Consider the following 9,804-nt stretch of genomic DNA (forward strand, 5'->3'; position numbering starts at 1 on the left):
CTAAGCATACCACAATTACTACTGTTTTCCAGGACATGATCAGTCTCAGACCTCACAATGCAGTTGTGTATTTGGCAGAAATAGTTATATAACTATTGAGGTCCAAGATTAATTTGGGAATCAGGTTTCAGTCTCTGCATATTTTATGACAAACAGTTAAATATAAACCCATTCATATTTTAGGTTCTTCCTCTGAGGTGGAGGACATCTTGATGGGTGAATCCCACCCTCCATTCAGGGAGGCAGGAACAAATCTTTCTACCTCCTGTCTTCCTTGTGGGAGTCACCCTTCTGCTCAGTACTTTTCCTGCCTACAGGGAGAACAGCTTAGATTGGGCGCTGCCTCGCCTATTACTTTCTATTCTTTCTGTATCATCTTTCCTTCTGCCTCTAGATCCTTACTCTACACTCTTCCTCACCTAAATCTTCGCTAATCCACTTAACTTGTGTGTCAATTTGAAGGAATCTCAGGGGAAGCTTTTTTCTCTCTTTCTGCTGTCCACCGCTGTGGCCCTGCTGCCCTTTAATCACCCCAGCTTTCCTTCGCCTTGAGTTCTTTCACTTGTGTCATCCCTACATTTGCTGCAAGACCGGAAGATTTACAGAGCATGTTCCTCCATTGCACTAGAATTGAAAACCATGACAGAAGTGATGGCTTCCTCTCCAAAGGAGAGTTAGGAGCTCCTGTTACCACCATTCCTGGTTGTAACACCAGAGCAGTCGGCGCAGACCACTGGAGACTGCAATAACTGCCATCTCCAGCATGAAGAGTCTGGAAGCCAAAAAGCATGCCAAAAAGAGGCGCAATTCCTCCCTAATCAAAGAAAACATGGCAGCCATTTCTGGTCCTGTCAATGATGGCAGTGTTGCCAACCAACTGGAAGGTGGTTTCAGAGTGGTTTTCCCCAAGTCCATAAACCAGTCAAGAGGCACAAGCCTCAGTGAGGGTCAGTCAAGCTGGTCTGAAAGCTGTTAATCTTCCACGACTCCAGAGCCCAGTGCTGACAATGAAGGGCTACTTGTGAGTAATGCAATGTAATCGGGAATCGCGGTAGTGTTTCAGGAGTTCCTAAATGTAATTAGAGATTGCCAGCTTTTATCACAGTGCTGAGGAAAAGACAAATCTCCCTTTGATTCATCCTCCCAGCTCTTCCCCTCCCAGGCAGGGAAATGTTGAAGGTGCAATCCCATACAAAGGGAAACCTAGCTGGCCCATGAAGGCAGCTAGAAAAGAAACCTGTACCAGAGAAAAAGAGAGAGATAACTCTCAGTGGGAACCAGTAAGCTATGAAGATAGCAAAACTCTAGAAAGGGGAGAAAGGCATTTTCTCTCAGGATGATATAGATATTCTAGAACAGTCCGTACGATTTTTTAAATCAGAGGACTCCCAATATCTCCTATCCAACACCATGGCAGCCTTGGAACTGCAGCTTGCCACAGAATTAAAGAGGGTAAACAAAGGGCAAGTATGGTGAAGATTCAGTATTACCTCCTTTCTGTACATCCTCAACATCCTATTCTATGCTATTAGCTAAAAGCAAGGTTTTCTTCATGTGCCTGTTTGCAACTTGAGTTAAATTGACCTAATACCAAAGCATGGGAACAGCTGTTAAGATATGTGTTCCTTGAGCAAGTTGTATTATATTACTCCTATTTAATTCCAGTTTAACTGGGAGATTTTTTTTAAAAATTAATTCTGGAATTGGAGTGTGCCAGAAATGTTTGGATCTTTCCTTCAAGTTCTATCTTTCCCCCCATGTTATTGATACACAAGTGAACATTGACTCAATGCTGCAAAAAAGTCATTTTGATGCCATTGGCTACAGGACTGCATAAAGATTATTTCTGTATGATGTTTTACTGATGCACATATGTATTCCGGTGCATTGGTGAAACATGACACAAAAAGAATCATGATACAGTTATAGTACAATCACATCAAGATTGCTTTCTGCAATGTTTTCTAATGTATTTACTATGTAGAGATGAAGAAAAGTCATGAATTCACAGAACTGCAATCTGCTGCAAACTGCATATCCAGTGCTCTGTATAAAAGTAATAGATTAAAAACCCAGAATAACAGAGAATTCCTAATTCATCAGTATCTCTTAGGAAACAATAACAGATAATTCTAGAATGTCAACGTCTGTAGAGAATCTCAAAAGCAGGGATTTTGGAGGCATCGCTAAGATTACCTCCACTCTTCCCAAGAAACAACTTATTTAGTTCACCATGCCACATCACACATTGATCTAGAGAAAAGAAATGATGTGCATTAGATAATTCCAATGCCTTAGGAGTATAGGAAGAATACAACATTATGTAATGTCATTGATGGAAGTAACACAACTGATATTGTTGTAATGTTATTTGTGTATCCTGCAAATAAATCATATGAACAATTAAAAAAATGCATTGGAATAGTCTGTGATGCAGAAACATGAAATGTGTGCCTGCCCTCATATCAGTGATTTTTGAACCTCTCTCAAGGTACCATCTGAAAGAAATTCTGATTAATGGGCATATCATTGTTAACAGCAGGGTAACTGTTTAAAGCTGAGCTGTCAGATGTCACTTTATGGCACAGCGGTCCAGAAGGCTTGGAAATAGCAGCAGAATACAGTAAAAAAAACCCATCAATATTAGAAGGACTACTGACTCAATACTTTTCATCAATTTCAAAGTTGGCAACTGCCAAATGCATATTTAAATACACTACACGATGACTGGGCTTTTGGACAAAGGGCAATCCTCTTCTCATATTTACGAATACAGAATATCAAGGTCAAGATTAGTCCAAAATTCTTATGGAGACTGTAGCTACAATCCTAAAAATACTTTCCTTAGAGTAAGACCAATTGAATACAATGGGATTTACTTCTGAGTAGACTGGCCTAGGATTGCTCCCTGTGTAACTGAAAGTAACCAAACTATAATTCCACAGTAAAGAACAATGGGAGAGAGGCGTTGAAGAAAAACTGTGGAGAAAAATGTAATACAATAAGAATCACCATGAAATTAAACCATGAAAATTATACCTGTCACTAGTAGCTCCAAATATGTTCTGCCTTTCTAGTTACTGTGTAGTTTGAATCACTCAGCTGAGTCATTTAGATGAAGTCTTTGCTATGACGTTATCTTAGGATGACACATCTTGTTTATTTCTGCTTTTGGCATTCAGTGAAATAAATAACTGGGCTAGTGTAGAAGGTGATACTCTGCCTTGCTGTTGGGAGATGGACTGTTGGGACTTTTCAGCCCAATTTTTTTCCTATGCATTATTAATTGGACAAGGTTCCACTCCACATACAGTCTAACAAATGGGATTTCTGGAATGTGCTCCAGAATCTGTTTTGGATTCCAGATCGATGGATACATTTCTTCAGGAAACTTACCAGAACTATTAAGCTCCAGGGACTTTAGTGACACTGTGGGTTTTCCCATGCATGTGCAGAGATCATCTACATGTGTATGACTAATGATGGCTGCCAGTTTGGAAATGGAAGGCTTCATGGAATTTGATGGGCATTACGATCTGAGTCTTCCCTTTTATGAATTTCAGCACATATCGTAATGGCTTCAAGCAGATCTTTAATCTGCTAGTTTTCTTCTTCTCACTCTCCAACTTGCAAACTTTTGAGATAACATGGAGGAGGGAAAACATCTGACTCAGTAATGAAGAGTTCTGAGCATGTTCAGAGACTACATTACTAGTGAAAACTTTGGGAACTGTAGTGTTTTCATTTCACCTGTCTCACTGATAAAGTATAATCAAAAACAACTAAATGTAGCCAGATGGAATAATAAAGAAGTTCCCAGACCTTCTGCTGACAATTTTGCTTTGAGCATGCTCAGAAACTTTCATTGCTGTAAGTCAGGAATATAGCAAGCATCCTTGGACTATGACTGCTGTTTTCCCTCCTCCTGTCCCCGTTGCAACTTGGTAAGTATGGTAAATTATGGAGAATAAGGAGGAGGAGGCAAAAAGGAAGACGAGCAGTGGCACTGGTGGAAGAACTCTCCTAGGTTGGATCTTCATAAACTTTGCAGAACTGTTGGGAAAAGCCTAAGTGTCCCCAAAAGTTCACAAAAAAGGGCTCCAAAAGATTGAACCCATTCTGATGTCAGGTGGGTGAGACTAAATTTAATCCTTCACTGCACAGGAAGTCTCTTCACCTGTGTAGTGCAAGCTCCAATGTGGGCTAAGCCTTCTGCACTATTGTGGAACCCAACCTTTCCCCCTTGCATTTTGTCAAACCAGTTTGTCACATGGTTCTGCCACAGGATAGACATGCAAATCTGTATGATAAAATAATGCAGCTTAGTTTTTGGGTAGGCTAAGATACTATGGCTTTTTAAAAAAGAACTGGAAATTCTATGGTTTATGTAAAGAGTTATGGGTGAGAGAGATCAGTAGAGGGGGATAACAGCAAGTCTTGCATCTGCTCCACCTCCTTTTAGTAACAAATCAAGTATGCACAAGAAGTAGAAGAGTCACATCTCAAACATTACGGAAGCAACATTTCCCCAAAACACAAAAGGGATAACACTCAACTGTGCTGAAAGCCAATATTAAGATGGTAACTGAATCTCATGAGCTCTTAAGGCTAGATTGGAGCTCAACAAGGAAGCACTTCAACCCCAGAACACAAATGGATTTGGTCTAGTACTGGGCCCTGCATCTATTAACTCTCTTGTTTCCTAAGACTGGTCTTCATCAGCAACCTCTATACAAACACCTGTGGGTAAGGCTTAATACAGAAAAGAGGCTTCCTGAGCAAGCAACAGGTCGATTGCTTACGATCCTGCTGTGTGCAATTACATTGTCAGGAAAAAGACAAAGATGGGCCCACCCTCCTTGACTCCTGCTGCTGAGCTATGTGACTCCCCCACCCTCAGAAACAGAGTCATCTAAGTGCATCAAAGATTCCCATTAATGCAATTGGCTCCATTGTTAACAGACTTAAAAAACAAACAAACATAGTCCTGGAGAGATAAGCTTTGAAAAGCAATCTGGCTGTTTCAAAACATGATTTTATATCTATGCCCAAAATGTCAGTCAATCAAAGTACTTTGCCAGCGTACTCCATCACAGAAAACGTATGTACATGCACATGCTGCAGAAGCAAGGAAGGGAAAAAATCCACAAGAAGACTTCTGTTTCTAGTTCTATTTCTTCAAGTCCAGACTATGGAGTTACATAAAAAATCCATTAATTATTTGCCATTCTGCCATTTGCAGGTGCACTTTCATAAATGATTTAAATTTTTGTTGACACTCACTGTTGCCCTGCATTATGGGATTTGTTCTTTTTAACAGTGTGTAAACAGCTACTATAATATTTAGCTTGACACTGCTTCCATGGAAGACCCCACCCCTTTGGTGCAATCCATATATCAAACACTTGCTAATGTTATGGCTTCATTTGCAGCCCCAGAATCATTTCCAGTGGACTTCCATATAGACATGTCATACTGTAGCAAGAGAAACAGCCCTTAATCTACCCCAAGCAGCCACTGAATACAGATGGTTAAAAGGCTGCCATCTTACAGATAAGTTAATACTTATGCTGTAGTTTGTAGGGTTATGATTTGCAGCCAGTAAGTGGAGCTAAAGTTCCATGAGAGTTATTTGTATAATGAAATATATTGTTAAACATTTCTGTGGAACATTTCCCCCCTCTTGTATCTATTTAGTTTTTCTGTTACACACACACACTTGCTCTGTGGGTGCTCTTAGGATGATGTGTTAACTTTTCTGTTTTGTTGCATGAGTCATGGACAGAAGTTAAGGTATTCGCAGCACCAGCAGGACCTTTAGCAATACTCTGTGCTATTTATTTCCAATTAGAGACTTATCTGGCTAGCCTGATCCTGATTTGCATTTCTAAATAACTGTTTTGAAAAGAGGGACTATATGCATATATAATTTGCCAATGTTGATCACTTTCAGGCCTCTGAACATTATCTCATCCTCCCTAGTCATCACAGTGGTGAATTTCAGAGCTGGAAACTTCAGAATATGACCCTAACGAATTCCAAAATCTAAATAGGAGCTGGGCCCAACCCCCTTCTTATTTGGGTCAGACTCATATTTGGAGTTCTCCCACCATCCAACCTACCCCTTCCCTTAAATAGAAGAACCAGTAATGGTAAGGATTTGCTAATGCTAGGAGAGACCAGCAAGGCGTGTCCTTAGTGGTCCTGGATGCTCCTTCGGTGCTTAGAGGGAATGGAACATGACTATTTCATGCTCCTTTTAGATTTGCCAGCATGAACTGGGCTTTAAAAAGCATGAAAGAGTTTGCTCCTTCTTCCAGAAGGATGCACACCAAGCATGACCTCTTGTACATGTATATGCATGTACAAGAGGTCATGCTTGGTGTGTGTGTGTGGAGGGGGGGTAGGGTTGCTAACTCTGAGCTGGAAATTTTCTGGAGATTTAGGGGCTGAAGCTGGGGGGGTGTTAATTTGGGAAGAGGAGGTGGCTAAACGGGGATATGATGTCACAGAGGTGGCACTCCAAAGCTGCTATTTTCTCCAGGGAAACTGCTCTCCATAGCCTGGAGATCTGTCGTAATTCCAAGAGAATGCCAGGTCCTACCTCGAGGTTGACGACCCTAGGGGGACCACTGGAAGGCATTTTGCCCAGCCCATCACCCCAAATGTGGATCAGGCTTTTGCTAAGCATAGATGTGGCCTTTAACGCAGCAGATGAGATCAGTTGAATCTAATTATTTTGTCAAATGAATAATTCTTACATGTTTAGGAGTTAAACAGGTTTGTAATACTGGCAAGGTAAAAGCTGGTTTATAAGTCATTTGAAAGTTGACCTTGCTGCAAGGTACCCCATTGATCAATTGTACTCAACTTAAACAGGGATTGAGTAGTTAGTTTATACTGCATGGAACTGCCACCACCAAGAAGTAGGTTAGCTGCTTGGGGATGCTTTCAATTACGTGCTTACAGATGGAAGTTCAGCCTCCACTATGTCATGAAGTGCTTTGACCCACCTCAGCTGATGTTTCAATTGCTGCCTCTCATGTATACACATGATCTGCTTTGCATGCTCTGAACACATCTGGATGAGATTATTGTAATGCATTTGAAAACTACTTTGAAGCATCAATTAGTATAAAATGCAGCAACTAGATTGTTGACTGGTATTTCTTATAGAAAATACATCTTGCCAGTTTTCCACTTTGCTTCTGGCCCAATTCAAAGGTCTACTTGCCTTCAAAGTTTCCAATGCTATTTGTTTATGATTTCACTGGTTTTCTGTTGCTGATCTTATTAACATGCCGGATCTTACTCAGAGATTTTAAATGAATCTTTTCAACTGGTGTTTTGGGTTGCTTTAGGCTGCTGATAATTTATTTTAGGCAGCTGTTACTGTTTTATCTTGAATATGTAGTTTTATGCTATTTTTATCTGGTAAACCACCTCAGGAGCAATATGTTGAGGAGGCATCTAAAACCATTTAAATAAATAAACACTTAGGATGATGGTGAGTTTAACACAGAAAAAAAGCAAATAATATAAATACATACTAGTGTATTATAGAAATACGAGTGGGAACCCATAAGGTTCCATCTCATCCCCCCACTATTTCCTCTTTCCCTTCTTTGAAAGCCTCCCTAGCCTCTCACCTTTCCCTGCATCCCTCACTGCTTCCCACCAAGCAGCAAACCAATTGTTATCTGCACCCCTCCTCTTCAGTTTTTCCTCCTTCCCTAAACCTGGCAGCCGCTACCTGGGAAAATATGGGCCAGGTCCAGTTAAACAGTTGGAAACCTGCAAGGACTTGTGAGGGGCACCCCTATATCACCTTTCCCACATTATCTCCTCTTTCCCTTCTCCTGGCAATCCCCATATCCTCACTCATCTTTGCTTCCTTCTCTCCTTCACACTCATACACCCATCCAACCTTTATCCTCCTCCCATTTTCAGCTACATTTATTATATTTACTTCATTTATCCCTGTCTTTCTTCCCTACGGGGACCCAAAGCAGTTCACATCATTCTCCTCATTCACCATCTCTCCCACCATGCAGATGGGCCAGATGCTGCTTCCCTCATCTTACGTCTCATGGGGGCTCAGGCTGAATACCATCTCTCCCACCTCCCATGGGGCTTGGTCGCCACCTTCTCTGCCTTCCAGGCGCAGGTTGGCTGGGCACTGCCTCCCCCACTTTGCCTTCCATGGGTGTCAGGTGGACTGGGCACTGTTTTCCCACCTCACCTCAGGTGGGCTGGGTGCAGCTCCCCTGCCTTGTTCTGGGCTTGGGTGGACTGGCTTCATCTTTCTGTCTTGGCCCAGTCCAGGTGTGTGTGGAAAGATTCTATTGGCCTATGTGCAAATGTCATAGTGCTCTTAACAGCCAGTCTGCCCCTTCATATAAGATAAGTTAGGCCAGGAATCTGTAACTGGTCAAAAGTCACAAAGTGATTTTCCACTGCAGAATGAGGATTCAGGGTCCCATTTTGAAATCTAACCATTAAACTACACTGTCTTTCACAGAGTGGCTGCTGTTGAACAGTAGCAAGTAACTGGGCCTGGTTGTGTCATGCAGGTCACATGATAGCAAGCCACCTGGTGGTTGCTGCCAGGCATGGTCCCAATGAAACCTCTCTCAAAGACAAAACAGCCCTAGAAAGGAACCTGTCCCCCTATCCCTTTACTGACAGAAACCAAGCCTGGAATTATGGCAAAACTGTTGTGGTTGCCTAGAAATAGCCACTGAGGGAATTTATTTCTTAAAGGTAAAGGTGCCCCATTTATCATCTTGAGAGTTTTTTAACCCCCCAATGTATTTTTTTTTCAAGATTTCAGATTTTTCTGCAATCTTGGGGTATTTACCAGGTTTCTAGAAACATCTGTCTTGTCGGTTCATGGTTCCAATCTCCATATTTAAGTATCTTCAGATCTGGTCAGGTTAAAAATTAGATATATTTGATATATTGGTGATGGAGGTTGTAGGAGATATGGGGAGCTCCGCTATTGTTAATGAGCTGTATTGCAGGACTGCAGTATAGAAGTATATAATAACTACTGTAACTAAAGCTCATATAGAAGATTTTACTCATATAATCTCCCATTGTGTTCTCTTACTGCCATGTTTCTGTGTTTCATGCTTATCTATGTATTCACTTTGGTTTTGACAAAGTTCACAGAGGCACAATTCCTCTTTTTTGACATTTAAGTTGAAGCTGCTTTCCCTGTTAACTCTCATGAAGGCCAGCATTGCCTATTGGTTAGAATGCCAAACCAGGACCCAAGACAACTGGGTTCAAATCCTTGCTCTACCATGGAAGCTCACTAACTCGAGAAGCTTTGTTTTAGCCTAACTTTATTCAAATTTTATTTAACATTATTTATAGTTGGCTTTTCCACTGAGACTCAAAGTGGATTACATAATGTAAGTCAATACAATCTATGCCTTGTACATAGATTTTGTCCATTTGCATCTGCAGAAGGCACTGTTCAGATAAGCAAAGTTGCCATGGTGGAGCATAGGAAGAAAATGGTCCCATAAGTAGGAGGCACCAAAGCCATGAAGGGCTTTGTATGTGATAGCCAATACCTTGAGTTGAGCCCAGTAGCTGATGGGTAGCCAATGGAGTGACTACAGAATGGGAGTAATATTCATGCTTCTCCTAGCTCCTAATAATAACCAAGGTGCAGCATTCTGCACCAACTGGAATCTCCAAGTTGACTGTGAGTGGAGACCTATATAGAGTGCATTACAGTAGTTTCCCTGTGATGTTAGCATGTCCTGGGTCTGTCTCATAGGGTTATGGATA

The sequence above is a fragment of the Eublepharis macularius genome, chromosome 2 (assembly GCF_028583425.1).
Source record: "Eublepharis macularius isolate TG4126 chromosome 2, MPM_Emac_v1.0, whole genome shotgun sequence".
Classification (NCBI taxonomy): Eukaryota; Metazoa; Chordata; class Lepidosauria; order Squamata; family Eublepharidae; genus Eublepharis; species Eublepharis macularius.